This window comes from Columba livia, chromosome 2 (genome assembly GCF_036013475.1).
Source record: "Columba livia isolate bColLiv1 breed racing homer chromosome 2, bColLiv1.pat.W.v2, whole genome shotgun sequence".
Taxonomy (NCBI): domain Eukaryota; kingdom Metazoa; phylum Chordata; class Aves; order Columbiformes; family Columbidae; genus Columba; species Columba livia.
In genome coordinates this window covers 34,459,077-34,476,194 of record NC_088603.1, presented here as the reverse complement: position 1 = coordinate 34,476,194, position 17,118 = coordinate 34,459,077, and the positions used below count along the sequence as shown (strand labels likewise).

At 38.7% G+C, this 17,118-nt stretch overlaps 1 long non-coding RNA gene across 1 annotated transcript; it reads right to left on the bottom strand.

The window, feature by feature from the left end:
* Positions 1-6,866: 6,866 nt before the first annotated feature.
* On the bottom strand, positions 6,867-17,066 carry LOC110365082 (uncharacterized). The gene is made up of 2 exons (XR_010470077.1): positions 16,929-17,066; positions 6,867-11,264 (listed from the first exon to the last, which is right to left on the bottom strand). It is a non-coding gene; the product is annotated as an uncharacterized LOC110365082 (long non-coding RNA).
* Positions 17,067-17,118: the final 52 nt, after the last annotated feature.

The following is a 17,118-nucleotide window of genomic DNA, read 5'->3' as shown; positions in this document are numbered from 1 at the left end:
CTGGGGTGCTCTGCTCCAAAAGGCCAAGATGAATGTAAATTCTGAGAGGCATTTTTATCTCTGAAAGTACAGAAATCTGTCCAAGAGCTGATATCTACTCAAGCACCAGACTGTTCGGGGCAGCATGCCCAGAAATGTTGCTATTTATTTGAGCTAAAAATGTAAGTGTTCATGCGTCCCAATTCCTGTGTTTGTGTAGTTATGGCACAGGTCTGCTTTGTCAGGCAGGAAAAGAAACCAACACGTTCCACCTTTTCCATTTTACTCATGAGTCAAATGTAGTGTTTTGCAATGTAGGTATCTTTCACAGAATTACATGGGAATAAGCTCTTCCTGGCCGCTGTTCTTGGGTTAATGGTGTTTGTCTCCATCTAGTTGTTTGTAGACTTTCTTGGAAACTGCAGTGACAGAAAACAAAGACATAAGGAGTCCTGCATAAGGAACAGCTGCTATTTACAATTCCTGTGGAGGGGGGAAATGGAATATCCCAGGTGAAGAGGCTAAAGCAAGACGTGACAGCACTGATGTCGCTGAGAAATTGCTGGAAATTGCTGTAACAGAGTGTGAAAAAGTTCTGCATGAGATCTCATGAAAGGGGGAAGGGAGTATTTGTTCACAAAATCTTTAAGCAAGTTGATTTTATCCACTCACACTCATTCTCCTACAGATTTGATTATTTCACACTCCGACACTCACACACTCACGGGCACCAAGACATACATGTCCAAGAGGCCTGGCCAGGAGCCCCTAGTTTGACACAAAGGAGCAGGGATGCCAGTGGCTGAGACTTCAATACATGTCCAAGGTTCCCCTTTACTGAGGACAACAAAGTAGTTTCTGGGCAGATCTTTCATATCATGTAGGAGGCATCAGCTGGTTTGAGGTCATCTTTTACCTCAGAATCCTGCTTGCTTCGTTCTCCATGAAGAATAATTCAGGTTGCTGCCCATTGCCTGTTTTTCCTTGTTATTAAAGTGTGTGTTTTCCTGACAGGCTAACAGGAAAGGCAAAATGTACCTGATGCTGCAGCCTTGTTACCATCCTCCTGGGGTCAGGATGCTGGGTCTTTCGCTGACAGGTCAGCTGTGTTGTGGCTGTTCTCGACATGCAGACCTTTCAGCCCTGACATGAACAGAACAATTTCCTAATTTTAGTGCTGGGAAATTGGTCCATTCTCTTAATCTCCTGTTCTGCTGTTCCTGCTGGTGCTTGCACACATTTCCATTCATACCAGTCTTCATTTTTTCTGTTACAAATCTCAACAGCTGTATATTCCTTCTCTCTAAAATACATAATTTAATGCCACACAAAGTTTTTGACAGCACATACATGAATGCTCTATTGAAATGTAAATGAAGCTTGTAAACGTTCAGGTATCATACTCGGTGAAAGAAAACTGTAAAATTTGGGGGGGCTATATCCCCCCATCTGCTGACTTACTAAAATGCTGAAGTAGATGTGAAATAATTAAAACACTGAGGTGGCCAATATAAACACCTTGCAAAATAACAGAATTATGCCTGCCAAAATAGTGAATGGGAAACTGATACCGTGTATTTCTCCTGACATGTGATGGAGGATTGAACACACTGTTCCCACCGGCGTTGTGAAGTTACTGCTCTAAATTTATTGTTAGTGAGAGAAAAGCAAACCATCCGTGGCTTAATATTTTCTAGCTTATGCCCAGCAATGGAAGTTATATGTTACCACTGACAGGAGGTGAAATCCTGACTTTACCTTAAATCTTGAAGCTGTTCGCAAGTCTCAGTCCCTGCTGAGTAAAGAGTCGAGTGAGGTGACTCTGCACTCAGCAGCCAATGTTAGAGCATGCTGCTACATGGTAGCACTAGACACTTTGAAACGTAGGATAGCACAGTTAAGTCACTGATTAGTCTTTTGCAGTTAGTTATTAAAAACCAATGGCGATCAGCTGAAAACTGACCAGCAGGAGCCTGCACGCTCCTGCCTTTTAGCCCTATTTTAGCTACTTGCCATTACTTGGAAGTAGAATCTTGAGATCTGTTTTCTCAGTAACCTTGTTCTTCTTTCTGTAACATTTGTGACTCTGAGGCTGAGATGTGTTTCCTATGTCAGTGACTTGCAACAGGGATGCAGATAAGCAGGATAGCCTGAAAGCTCCTTAAAGGGAGAAAAAACATGGCAGATGCATTGTGCAATACCATAAAAAGAATAAAATTTCACTGATACGTTTACTTTGTGGTTACTAATGCAGAGTAATGTTGTCTTGGGACAGGTATCTGTACAGCCCGGAGGACTGAAAGCTGCAAGGCTGGATTTATCTGAGTTGGAGATAAACCAAATTTTGCACAAGTTAGAATTTGTGTTTCTTTTGTACTGCTGAGATCTCATTAAAAAGTGAAGTTAAATGTAGTTAAGATCCCACAGAAGAAAGTATAAAGAGAAGGCACATGTTGTCCCATTGCAATCTTAATGTAGCATACTTGTTCGACACCAAGAATGCAATCATAGAGCCATCATCTTTGACTATTTTTGTCACCGCATATTTTCTGGCTTTTTCAAAGTTTGGATTGGACTCTGATGTGGATATTTATGATAGATATTTATGATACCAAACTGGGAGGAAGAGCTGACACACCAGAAGGCTGTGCTGCCATTCAGTGAGACCTGGACAAGCTGGAGAACTGGGCAGAGAAGAACCTGATGAATTTCAACAAGGCCAAGTGTAGGGTCCTGCACCTGGGAAGGAATAACCCCAGGCACCAGTACAGGTTGGGGGCGGACCTGCTGAAAAGCAGCACTGCATAGGACTTGGGAGTTCTGGTTGACAACAGGTTGACCATGAGTCAACAATGTGCCCTTGTGGCCAAGAAGGCCAGTGGTATCCTGGGATGCATTAAGAAAAGTATGACCAGCAGGTCGAGGGAGGTTCTCCTCCCTCTGTGCTCTGCCCTGGTGAGGCCACATCTGGAGTACTGGATCCAGTTCTGGGCTCCCCAGTTTAAGAAGGACAAGTAATTACTGAAGGGAGTCCAGTGGCAGGGTACAAAGACGATTAGGAGCCTGGAGCACCTTTCTTATGAGGGAGACTTACAGAACTGGGTCTGTTCAGCCTGGAGAAGGCTGAGGGGGCATCTCATCAACGTTTATAAATAACTCAAGGCTAGATGTCAAAAGGATGGGACCAGACTCCTTTCAGTGGTGCACAATGATAGGATGAGGGGCAAGAGACACAGCCTGAAGTGTAGGAGGTTTCATCTGAATATGAGGAGAAACTTCCTTACTCTGAGGGTACCAGAGCACTGGAACAGGCTGCCCAGAGAGGTTGTGGAGTCTCCTCCTCTGGAGACATTCAAACCCACTGGAACACATTCCTGTGCAATCTACTCTAGGTGAACCTGCTTTAGCAGGTGGACTGGACTAGATGATCTCCAGGAGTCCCTTCCAACCCCAACCATTCTGTGATTCTGTGACAGCATTCATCACAATTGTAAAGTAACTGCATGAAAGACCTTTTTTTTTTTAATTTGTTGTGGGAGGTGTAATCAGAAAATGCAAGAGGACTGTCGATGGCTCTACCACAGAATTCAATGTATCAACCTAACCAATCAAAATACTAACAATGTTCCTAATTTTCTAATGTCAAATATTGGTATATGTGGTTCTAGGTGGTTGAAACGTTGAGTACTTCCAAGCTGCAGCTGAGGTTCTCTATATGTGCGTGTATGTGTACCTGCATAAACATATATGCTCAGTAATGGTGTTGGTATTGACATCCAAGCTGGCTCATTTTAAACGAATTCTGATAAACCAACAGTTCTATAGTGTAAATGTACATTTATGCACATATAATGCATGCCTAAGTGTCTATGTACAAATGTGTGTGAACTGCAGGTTTTTCAGAATTAACTTAAGGACAGCTAGTGTGGATACCAGCACCATTCCTGCAGCAAGCACAACCTTCCCCATGAGCTACAAACCAGGTTATTGATGGCAGGGACACTGCAACTTGCCGGGCAGCTGGTGAGAAATGTTTGAGCCTTAAGAGTTTTTCAATCTTCAAAAGCGCTGGTTGCTCTGCAAATGCTGAAGACCTCCTCTGTGAACTGGGCCTTATGCTCCATTGAGTAGTAAGAATACAACCTTATCAGATAGCTGATTAAATGTGTTAATGTTTAGGACACTTCCATAAAATGAGCATGGAGAAATAATTTTATTCAGTGCACTTGAAGTGAAACAAACAGTAGTTTAGGAAATTCATTGTAAGCACTGGTTTACTAGAGAGAAAACCCCACAAGTACTAAATGTACTATAAAAGCATACAACAACCAGAGCATCAGAAATAAAAAGTGAAAATCAGCAATGTGTACAAGGTTAAGAAGCATTTGGCTAAATGGGTCTATTTCTGGCTTGGAGCCAGCTGGGGAGAAAAAGAAATTGCTATACATAGATTCCCAGCAGGTGTAAAAGAAGTTGCAACAGACTGTTGTAGGCTGAAGTCAAGAACGAGATTAGTGATTAGTAGTTTCAGACAATTTAAGCAGAGGCTGCTAACAGGTAGTAGACTCCCCAGAGCTCTAAACATGGAAGCAATAGTTGGTGTTTTTCTGCTACTTGTGACAATAAGTATAAACATGCTTAATTTACTAGAAGGGAGAAAGACACTTCACACATTTGAGGGTCCTGGCAGCTTGACAGCAGCAAGCTTTAATTTCCACAGATATAGAAGTATCTTTTCACTGTCTTTAAAACTCTCGTGTCTGAAAGTGCATTACCAGAGTAAGTGATTTGGATCAAACACAATTGTACAAGCTTTACACATGGCATACTCAATTTCTTTTCCCTTCTAAACTAAGTATCCTTAGCCAATAAAATACTACTTTATTTTTTGTCCCAGACACACAACCATGTCATGTTTTTTATTCAGGCAGTATATACCTAGCCATTTTTTTTTCCAAGTAAAGCAATATAGCAACAGGCTTTTGACCAGTCTGCCTATAACAACAGCTACTACTCCAAAACAGTTATTTTGATTTATCTGCAACTCTCTCTGTAGCTGAGTTGGGCCTGCTCAACAGAACAAACACATACATAACAATGACATGCTTCTGAGGTAGTAATATCTTAACTGCTCTTAAATCATGACTATTTTGAACATTTCATGTATATATTACAAATAAAAGGGAAAGCTGGATACAAACAAAATAGAATACACACCACCTAGGATTAGTGTAAGAAAAGATCATCATGGAGGCAGAGCTGTAAACCTGTGGAGTTTACAGCAGGAAAAACTTGCTCTGCTCCCAAAAGCTCAGGCTTATTTCTCCTTAATAACTATTCATGGTTTTAACTGAAAGACACAATCAGTTACACAGGTAACAACAAGGTAATCTCTCATTTATCTCCATGTATTAAACAGATGTAACCAGTACGGTGAAACTCTCCTCTCATTTTTCCCCATATTCAGGACATTTTTAATATTCATTTTCATATACACCTTATTTCACATAATTGCTCTATCAACACTATTTGTACATTATTTTTTACGTTTATAGCTCACAAGCTATTTGCAAAAATACTTTAATTTAACTCAAGAGTGCAGAATGGGTTTGTCTATGGTTTTAATTTAAGTGAATTTTACCATGGAGAGTTTTGGTTTTTATCATGGAGCAAAATGTAAAAAGAGCCTTTTACAAGCTGGGAAGGTGGGCTTAGAATTATCCAGGGGGCAGATGGATGTCATCCTTCCCACGAACCTACACCTTTCCACTCTTGCTGGAGAATGCACTTGTTCTTCCAGTATATTACGCTTCTGCACTGAGACTGAAGAACATGTTAGCGCTGTTCCTAGAGACTCAGAGAGGGGATTAAAAAGAGACCAAAAGCTTCCTCACACTGAAGTACAGCACATCTAAAAAATTCTGGAAGACATTGGTGCTACACTGGAATTAAGGTTTAATTATAGACTTGAAATATGGCATATTACATGTATCCTTCCTAAAGTTCTAGCATTTGCCCTGGGAGTATGAATTTTTTTTTTTTTTTTCTAAATTTATAGGTAGCAATTTATAATCAGGGATGAATTAAGTAAGTTTGACACTAGGAAGCACATTTCTCAAAGCAGCAGTTTTAGTTAATTAAATCATTATCTTTCTTGCTTGTTCTTGAGCTAAGGGATACAGTGGTTTACTAAAAAATCAGTCTGTAAATAAACACCTTCAATTAGTGGTTATTTTGAGATGAGGAGGGTTTACCCTCTGCAGAAGAGAAAATCAATCTTTACCCTTTTGAGACAATCACATTTTCAGGCCTCTGTAAGTTAGAGAAAGTGATGAATATTTGGAGATGTCAGGTCTCTATGAGGTGTAGAATTATAAAGTCCCTGTATCTGGACTTACTTCTTTGAAGGTTAACCTGAAATTAATTGCTTGAATTAAAGTAATAAGTTTTGGAACATTTGCCACATAGTTTTAATTTACTTTAAATCACTGCCAGATATTTCTGACTCCTATTTTAACATGATTTTTCTGGAAATATACCAAAAATCAATTACACAGCAATAGGTCATACAGTATTTGAGTACAAACTCTAAGTGCCCACTCATTCGTGTTCTAATTTATCATTTTCAATGTGGACCTTTTCATTGGAGTCATATAAACCAATAATTAATTCCTGCCATCAACAAATGTCCACCGCAAATCAGCAGTAAAAAAAAAAAGGAAAAAAATGCATTGTGCAATGTGCTCATTTATTCTACAAATGGAGTTTTCAATATGCAGCACCAAATGTTCAGTGGTATATCTTAGACAAGTCTCAGGAATGGCAAGCTTTGTAACAGCATGCCTCCAGTTGTTGGAACGAAATAAGGACTCAGCAAAACAAGTCGATTCAATGTGAATCATGCTAAAGCCATTTATTACAGAAACCAGCCTCCTTATATATGCAGCTATACTCTAACCACGCGTCCACGCTCCAAGCATGGATTCGCTAAATGAGTATCGTGGGCTGTCCAACCGCTGGAGTCTCACTGATGATACGTCCTATGATTCACGCCACGCCAGGACCCTGGTGATTGAGGAACACCCCTCTCTCTCACAGCAGATTCTGTTCTCAGCTTCTCGAAGCGGCCTTGAGATTCCTTTGAGCCTGACTAATTCAGCAACAAATCTTTATCTATCAAAACCCCTCCACATCCAGTCTTTTCTAGAAACTGAAAAAACAGCTTACACTGATATCTATTGATTAGAAATGTGGTGTATTTTTGTAATTTAAAAAGCTGTTACAATGGGTAATGATCTCCTAAGCATTTAAATAAAATGGAATAGATATAGTCAAATAAAATTAGTGATGATGTTTAGCTATTCAATTTAGTGTCAGTGAAGGAGGGCACTTAATGATGAATCACACTAATCCCATGCATGTTACTGACCCATGGGTACAGTAAATAGGGTGGACTCAGTGAGTTAATAGGAGGTCTATTGTATCTCATAATTTGAAACCTTTGTAATTAAAGATGAAAGGAATGGGGGAACAGACTATTAGTATCTTAGTGCTTTACCTGTATGCAAATTGACTCTTTAACCATACATTTCCTAGTACTGAGATTGGAATGGTTTTACAGATCTAGATAGAAAGGCTTTTTGTTCCTTGGAAAGAGTACAACCTAACTTAAAGAATGACAAATATATTAAAAAATACAGTGTACTTTTTTTAATAATAAATCCCTATTTTTAATGCAGATCTTTGGCCATCTGATCTCATTGTCACTCATCTTCTTGAGAATATTCTTCTGAAGAGCAAAAACCTGCCTGTCAGCTTAGCTGCCTATTTTGTTAGAGTAAGCTCCTCAGCTCCAGCAATTGGGGCTGCTAGCAAGCATTTCCATGATGTTTGCAAGAATTAGATATGTCATGGTTTATTTGTACAAACAATATGCTTGAGCACTGGACTAAATCTCAGAAATCTGAATTTTGTTCTTGCTTCTGTAGATCACCTAGATGGATAAGTTGCAAGGCTACCACTCTACTCCTCAGTTTCTTCCTCTGTAAAGTGGGGGTAATGATATTTACTAGCTTTTAAAAACCATTTTATGACATACATGGTTAATTATTAAGCAGTGTGGATTGTCCCCTGTGAATAACACACAGTTGCTAATACACTGACTTATCCACTTTCACATTAGCATGTTTATTTAAACATTCACTATTCTTACTGCGACATAGTAAAATGCTCATTTTGTCAAACAGCAATTGTAGAGAAGCTTTTATCCAGCACAAGTGTAATTAGAATAGTAGAGAAGTGATGAGATTGTCATCAGCTTTGAGCTCAAGGGACTATCTGGTATTTTAAGTTCAACTGAAGTGGCAAAAACAGTTTGAGGTTCAAGTCTGCCCTCCACTGGCTTTAATGAAACACTGCTAATAAATTCTGGATCAATAATGTCTTTTTGTAATGAAGTGGAAGAACTAAGTTAATAGAAGCTGATACAATTTATCAGTTGAAAACCTTAGTCATAATTTCCTTTTTATTTTTAATAGTGATTAAATAATTTGTAAATTTCTTATTGATGTCCCATCTAGGCTCCCTGACAGATTCTTATTCTTCAGGATTTCCAAAGCCCACCAGCATATCATTCATATCAGAGTTGCTGGAACTAACATACAACATGGGAACAAACATTCTGCACAGGGTTTTAAAGACATGTAATAAAAAAACTACAGAAAAATATTTTGCTATGATGCAATGAACAACTCTAGTACATGGTGCCATATGTACTAATCAAGTACTAATGTCCTAAAAGAGAACGGTATCAGTCTAGTCTAGTCTTCTGTCACTAAAAGTAGTCTTTCCTCCTAACATGTGAAAGGAAAGAACAACTTGTGTTACTGTGTTTATTTTAGAGAGAACTTTCCATCACAAATCCCACAGGCAATTAACTCATCTCTTAGCTCAGGAGCACTCATTTTCCTTTCTATATTTTAAGTAGGAAGGTATCTAGGAGAAAAAAAATAAAGCTATTGTAGTTATACTTGCTCACATAGATTCATCTAGTAAGATTTCAATCCCAAGGTGACATTTGTGTCTGGCATACAAAATCTGTACCATTATGCATTGCAGGATGTGATCAAGCTGAAAAGCCTCTGCTTCATTTATCTTGTCATCTTCATGCTTTGTTACACTTAATAGCATCTATTCTCTTGTGACTGCTACTTAAACCTAAAATAAAGGAGTAAAATGTGATTTCTTCAGACGTGTACACGTGGAAAAAACAAAAAAGGAAAAAGTATTACAGAAATGTCATGTCACTTGGACCTTTCAAATGGTTGAAAATCAGGGTCAGATTCATAGGAACTTTCAGAAATTCCTTTTATGTCCTCTACATCTACTAAAATTCTTACTGAAATTGCTATTATTCAAAATAAAACTTTTAGGAGTTCATATAACATTTTACAGGAAACGGTGAAAGACACACATCTAATCTGTCCTTACTGTTGTGTTCGTTTGTTCTTGTTTGGTTTGGTTTTTTGTTTGTTTTGTTTGTTTGTTTTTGTGTTGGTTGTTGTTTTTTAGGTAGGAAGCAATGCAAAACCCTACTGAAATATAATTGATCACTCCAGCTTGTACTGTTACAAATCACCATACTAAATTGCGCATCAAAAAACCAGTATCAGATACATGAATTAGACTGTCAATATCTAGAGAAGACACTTTCACATACCTACTTGACAATAGTTTAAAATTAACAAAATCTAAAAACATTTGTCTGAGCTAAATATGGCATATGACTGTGCTAAAATAGCCAAAGTCTAGACAGGAATTACATATGAAAGGCATTTTTAAGAGATGTAAGTTTTATTTTAACTTAACAGTAAAAACTTCACTAACCATGAGCTGTGCTTCATTTAATCCTGCTAGCACTACACAAGACTTACAAAGGAAGAAAAGGGCTTTCCTTGATCACCTTCTGGTATCTATGAGAGGCCTTAATTACTCCTTATTGTAAGACTAAATTACTGATTCTAATCTTGAATGTGCTGAAGATCTCAAAGAATTTTCAGTGAAAACTGAACTACTGAAATATGAAAAATGAAGACAAACAAATACTGATACATTTGTCAATATTGGTTTGACTTTAAGCTCTGACAGGCAGTTCTTTGCAGAGCATGACCTTCAGTAGGAAGCTCATGCAACACATTCTGAAGGAGCTTGGCAAGAGAAGGTGTGAGCTGCTCCTCACCTTTTGGTCATGGTTAGGCCATGCTGAATTAGGAATATGACAAAAGGTTTGTCCTTAGGTTGCTGAAGTGAATTCACCCAAAGTGAACAATCAAGATAAATTAATACCTACATTCAGTTTATCTAGCTAATTTGTTCGACCTTTAGATATACTGAGGAAGATTCAGTTTATACATTCACATGATACATTTCCTTTGTTGACTAGGTAATATTACACAGGAGCTGGAAAATATATATTTTTTTTCCTGTTTTGCATGCACCAAAGGAAAAGAATACTTAAGGATATACACAGTAACTGAAACAATATATTTTTTTAACAGTGACAAGATAAAAACCAGAGCAAACATTCTAGCAGAAAACCCGCAGAGACCTGTTCCTCATCCACCTGGCATATTTCAACTCAAATGTCCTTCTTTTTGCCTTTTTTTTCTTCTCACAGTAAAAATTTGCCTAAAACAAGCATACTTAAGTCCTTTAAAAACTTTGATGTGTGCTGTTATGACATATTTTTCAGCAACAAAAATCTATTTGAGACCTGTTGACAAATAAATGGTTTACATTCAACATCTTTAGAGGAAAATCCTCCTAGAGCCATTGAAAACTCCACTGCTAAGATGCTAAAAAAAAACTTAATTTAAAAACAAAGAATGAGTAAATATGGATATTAGTTTTGGCCTCACAAATCCTCTAATCCATCAGATTTTTGCGTATCACTGAAAATATGCAAGGAATTAGATGATTGTCTTCATCCTCAGTCAAGTACTGCTATCATGAAAACCTGCATTTAAGAACTGTTGTGTTTTTAGAGGAACTACCTACAGTCAAAGATAGCGCTATCTTTAAATGTAACATCTCATTTTCATTATTAAATGAGGATGGGGAGAATAGGAAAGTCAAGTTTTGAACAACAGTAACACTGTGCAGCAGCTTATATTCAATTTTCAAGCACAACAGCAGATCTTCGCAAAGATGTCTCAAAACATTCGGTGAGGTTCTGTCGAACACTGTCTCACCTCAGACTGCTGTTTCTCCTTCACCAGCCTCAGGAGCTGTAATGAAAAATAATGACATTATCAGTGTGTTTGCACTCAATTCCGTATTACCACTCAATTTTATTTTTAAAGAAATTAATTGTACAGTTATTGTAATGAATATACAAAACTGCCATACTTTGCTTTTTGTTTCTACCATTCTGATCATTCTACTAATTTTCTAGATAGGCATCTGACAATGCCACTTTTATTGGAAATATCACATATCGGTTCAGTGACCGGAGTAGAGCCAATGAGTATCACACAGAAATTCATATGAAAGAGATTCTAATCTGGACAGATTTTTTTATATGCATTACTGCTCTGTATTCCAAGTTGGTTTTGAAAATGTGCTGTAGGCAAAAACCCAAACATATTCACCCCCAAGTAATCTAGGTCTTAACAACAGTCAAGAAAGAGAAATTTTAGAATTCTGACATTTTCCAAATGACATAATCGGACAGCCTCAGTCTTTTTTATTTTGACTGTAGTGCTTTTCATTTCTCTTTGTCTCTTTGTGAAATGTCATCTCTACAAAGCTACAAGGAACATTTCCCAGACCAGTAGTACTGCAGAGTAGCTGGGATTTATTAGACTATATGAATGGGAATACTAAAATGGAATGGAAGAAAAGGACTATCTTTACTAGGGCATAATTAAAAGAGAAAATTTAAACATCATAATAAAGTTAAACAGAGTATCTAGTATATTACCATTTTTTTAAAACTGATATCATAAAGATTCAGCATGCAATGAAAATGTGTTCAATATCTCTTGCTTATGTTCTTGTATTGTTTGTACTGATTTACAGTCTATCTTTAAGCATGAAATATCTACCGTAATATCTTCAAAATACAAGTTCCTTGTAAACAAAGTCAAACTTGAACTTTGTTCCCAAGCAGATTAATTTAGTGCAGTTTCCTGAGAGTAAATTGAAGGAGAAATGTCAAAAGCAAGAGTGGGAAATGTGGAACACATCTGCACGGATTTCCTATGTAGAGTTTACAGTGATATTTCACTAGACTTTAATATGTCACTTTGTCTCCTTCAGCCTTCTGAGTTGCATGCACTGTTGCATGGCTTTAGGTTGCAGTGTGTTGAGATAAAGCTCCAGAGATTTGGAATTCTTTGACCTGAAATGTACCCTTCGCACTGAATAGCAAAGACAAGCTAAAGCCATCAGACTGAGTGACATTATTTTGCTGAACCAGAGACTGGTGCTTAAGTGATTCTATCTTGTCTGTAAAAATCTGTTCTCTCCTTCACTCATAAAACGGAAACATTTGGCTGGTTTACGATGAGTCTTAGTGGTATTTATTTGCTATTATAACACAGCACTTGCAGAATTACTGCTAATCAAGTTAATAAAACAGTATGTATTCGTATCTGCAATTTTATTTCAGTTTATTTTGCTGTTGATCACTTGAACTACAAGACAAAAGAAATTCAAAGAGGTTTTTTGTAACAAAAAACTTCCAATGCGTACGGTATTACTAATTTTCTTTTGTCATGCCAGCAACTGGGGTTCTTGATTTTCTTATTTAATGGATATACCATTCTCAGTGCTTTTGTCTTCATCATCAGTCATAAGAAAAAAAATAAAATAAAGTAAAATAGATATTTTTCATGCAAGTGTTACCACAGTAAATTACAAACATAAACTAGTACCCATAGCATGCCTGCATCATCCTGTTTTCTCCAGGCAAAGCTGCCTCCATCAATTTCTTACAGTGCCCATTTCTTCAGGTATTAGTCCTTCTCCCTTCAAAACAGCTCACTGTTTCATGCCCAGTTATAGGCACCTTTGTTTTTAGGGACCAATTTTCAGTATTTCAATTATTTGAATAGAGCTGTCCCACGAGCGGGAACTTGCAGGGAAGATGACTGATGCTCTTTCGCCCTTGGGTTGAGTCACCAGGTCACCAAAGGAGTGTTGCACTCTTAGGCCATCTGACATCCTTGGTGCAACAGGAGCCAAAGAAGGGCACAGAAAACTTTTAGAGTCAGCACAAACCCTTACTGCTGGCATGCTCCGGGTTTTTTTTTGGTGGTGTTTGGGTATGTTTTTTTTTTTCTTTTTTTTTTTTTCTTTTTTTACTGCAAATACGATACTTTGGACAGTATGAGTCTATAGGTGTGTGTTCCAATGGAAGAAGTGCTGTTCTCCAGTTACTTTTCTTAGTTTACATATATCCTTTCTCAGCTTCAGTCTGTAGTACTATATAAATATAGACCTTTAGCTATACAGAATCAACTTTGTTTTATTTGCATACAAAACACGTGGTTGTGCTCTTCTAGGCCACAGCACTGATTTTGTTTGCAAGAGAACCATGCACAGAAGTACTAACTTCCTTGCTATTCATTTCCTGGCTTCTGAAGTTAAATAAAGGAAATAACCTACAAGCTTTTAGTCAAATATTAGAATTAGCAGACATGGAAAATGAGAGCTCTCAAGGCAAGTTTCTGTGCTTTGAAAATTATTCCTACACTTGATGTGTGAAGGAAAGAAGCAGCTAGTGCACTTTTGTGAACACCCTTTCTCAAGAACATCCATAATAACAGTATACTGTACCACAACTGACACTGTTAAACTAATTTATACTCAAAGGAGACAGAACTGCTTAACTATTTCAATCAGCTGATTTTCTGAATTCCACTTACACTAAATCTGGAAGAGATTTAAGGAAAATATCTTTTGAATTTAATTCCAATACAGTGGGTCACATTCTATTGTAATTTCTTCAAGAGATCATTAACAAGCTGTGTGCTGTAATGAGCAGTTGGTTTTGCAAGTTCAGAAAGAACAAGCTGTAACTGTAACTACATCATGGAAATAGATCTGATTTTGTCTCATCTACAAACAAAAACTGAGTTAATACAAACTGCTGAAAAACAGGTTCCTGCAGCAACCACTTCTATTCCTTTGCAAAGATCAGAAAAGAAGGTTCATTGGTTTGAGATTTTTCTCTTTTGAGTAAGACAAGTCATTACTGACAAATGAATGTGCCTCTTGCACTACACTTGTTCAGAAGAACAGTAAATTTGTCATTTTGAATGTCTGTACAGTTCTACTCATGAGTACTAATTTGAAAAATTTGACAACAGTGACATACCCAAAAATGGAAAACTAATGCAAACCTAAGGATAGAAAGACTTGTTACCTCAATTTCAAGCTAGAATTCCCAGCTCAAATAAAATATTATCCCTAAAATAATTTAATAATAGTTATATGGTACTCAATTTCAGGACCAGAAATAACTGTTGCAGAAAGACTGTAGGAAGCCAAAACTGATTCTTCGAAAACTTCTTCAAGCAGAACTAACTCTTACAAAGACAATTTGCACAAATGTTTCCATTATTGTGTTTCATTATTTGGAGCACGCTTTGTCACCCCTAATGGCTGAGAATGTATCAAGAAAACATGACATATGATCATGTCATGTGCTGTTTGTCATGAAGGCATATTCTCTTGGCAAATGTGTACTCACAGTCCAAGCTTCATACTAATGTTCATCTGCTGGTGAACTACAGCACTGGTGCCTAACCTTTCTTTAGGGATAAGCTATTCAGTTTATAAAGCAGCCACTCACATATTTTAAGCCTCAGCTTTACTTGTTAGATACTATTAGATGTGTCAGTCTCAAGACTAGAAATACTGTATCACATCAACACATTTAATGCATATGAAAGCACATGGTTTACATAAGGAAAGGCAGTTTCTGCATTCTGTAGCACGACAGCACATTTGTGCCACTACATCACCAAAATACTCTCTTATCTCCCACATTTTAATCATTGGTAGACTGTAGCACAAGCAAGCTGTGGCCTGCCACAATCCCTCAGGAGGCTTGAAGCTTGCTACCTGTCTATACCTGGCAAGCAAGGAGCAAGTTATAAACTCATATATTGATCAGCAGGATCAGGCATCCACCCATTGGAAGAGAAAATGAGATATATGTACAATCAATATTTATTGTAGTCCTGGATTTTTTTTTAACCTAAAAGAACTGACCTTTTGTCATTCCTAATGTGACAGTACAGTTACAGAATTGCAAGTAACTGCCTTAGGCAAACCTATAAATAACATGCAGAACTTTAACTGTGTCTGGTCAGTAAATCATGATTACGAACAAAACTGTGTAGATTTCTGCACTGTCACAAGAAATGATTCCTAAGAAGTTTTTCCTGAGTTCCATATGCAGTTAAATTCACTCCAAACTATGACAGGAGTTTGATATAGTTAGCAGACATGATGTAGACTGCCAACATTAAATAATACTGCAGACACATTAGTAGTACCCTGTTTCCCCCAAAATAAGGCCTACCTGGAAAATAAGCCCTAGTATGATTTTTCGGGATTTTTGAGGATGCTCAAAATATAAGCCCTTACTCAAAAAATAAGCCCTAGTTACGTTTCATAAAAAAGTCAATTTAAATAGTGTCCAGGCAGCTCTATGTGTAAAAAAAGTAATAAGTTTTGAAGCAAAAATTAATTTAAGACCCTGTCTTATTTTCAGGGAAACAGGGTACTAGGAACCTCAAGACCTGGATCTGGCATTACAGCGAAAGGCAGCAGACTACCTCAGAAAGAAGGAGAACACAGTAGACATGACATGACTGTCTGAGTCAATGCAGCAGACATCATGCAGTAAGATGACTACTAAGCAGTGGTATCAGACAATAGTTTGGTGGTTAGGGCACTGCAAGGGGTTCTTATAAATACTACTCACATAGAAGGTAGGAAAGAAAGTGCCTCAGTACCCATCTGGCTCAGAGTTCATAATGGCAACAAGCCCTAAGCTCTGTATTGGCATATTTTATATATTAGGTCTAAAACCAGAACACCTCTCTCCATACTCCCAGTCAAGCTTTCACTCCCAGAACTCCACATTTCCACAGACTGACGACATCACATGGTCTGGTTTCAAGGATCATAGAATATCCTGAGTTGGAAGGGACCCGCAAGGATCATCGAGTCCAACTCCCGTCCCTGCATATGACAACCCCACAGTTCACACCATGTGCCTGAGGGCATTGTCCAGTCTCTTCTTGAACACTGTAAGGCTGTGACACCTCCCTGGGGAGCCTGTTCCAGTGCTCCACCACCCTCTGGGGGAAGAACCTTTCCCTAATGTCCAACCTAAACCTCCCCTAGCACACATTCCTGCCATTCCCTCAGGTTCTGTCATTGGTCACCAGAGAAGAGATCAGTGCTTGGCCCTCACCTTCCCTTGTGAGGAAGCTGTGGCTGCCATCAGGTCTCCTCTCAGTCTCCTCCTGGCTGAACAAACCAAGTGACTTTAGCTGCTCCTCATATTGCTTTCTCTCTGAACCCTTCACCAACTTCATGGCTGCCCTCTGGACACTCTCCAGTACCCTTACATCCTCTTTATCCTGTGTTGCCCAGACCTGCACACAGTGCTCCAGGTAAGGCCGCACCAGCCAGAGCAGAGCAATCGCCTCTCTCGCCCGGCTGGCAATGCTGTGCTGGCTGCACCCAGGACACGGTTGGCCCTCTTGGCTGCCAGGCATTTCCAATTTCAGGCAGAAACATTTTTTTAATCACTCTTTAGTTTTCAGTTACCAAAAGGCACTTCCCAGGCTCCAGAGGTGGCATGCCAAGGGTGCGCATACCTCGAGAGCTCCAGGAAAGAAACACAAACACGTAAATGCGGGACCTACAGGCAGATGAAGAGATCCCACGGCTTTTGTAACCCCATCCCCCTGGGACAAACGCCCCGGTTCCGGCTCGCGGGGCTCACGTGACGGCGCGGGGCAGCCCTTTCGCAGCCGCGTGCCGCAGCAGCCACCACCTCCGCGCTGCACGCGCCCGCCGGGCAGTGACGAGCGGAAGCCGCCCCGCGGCCGCCAT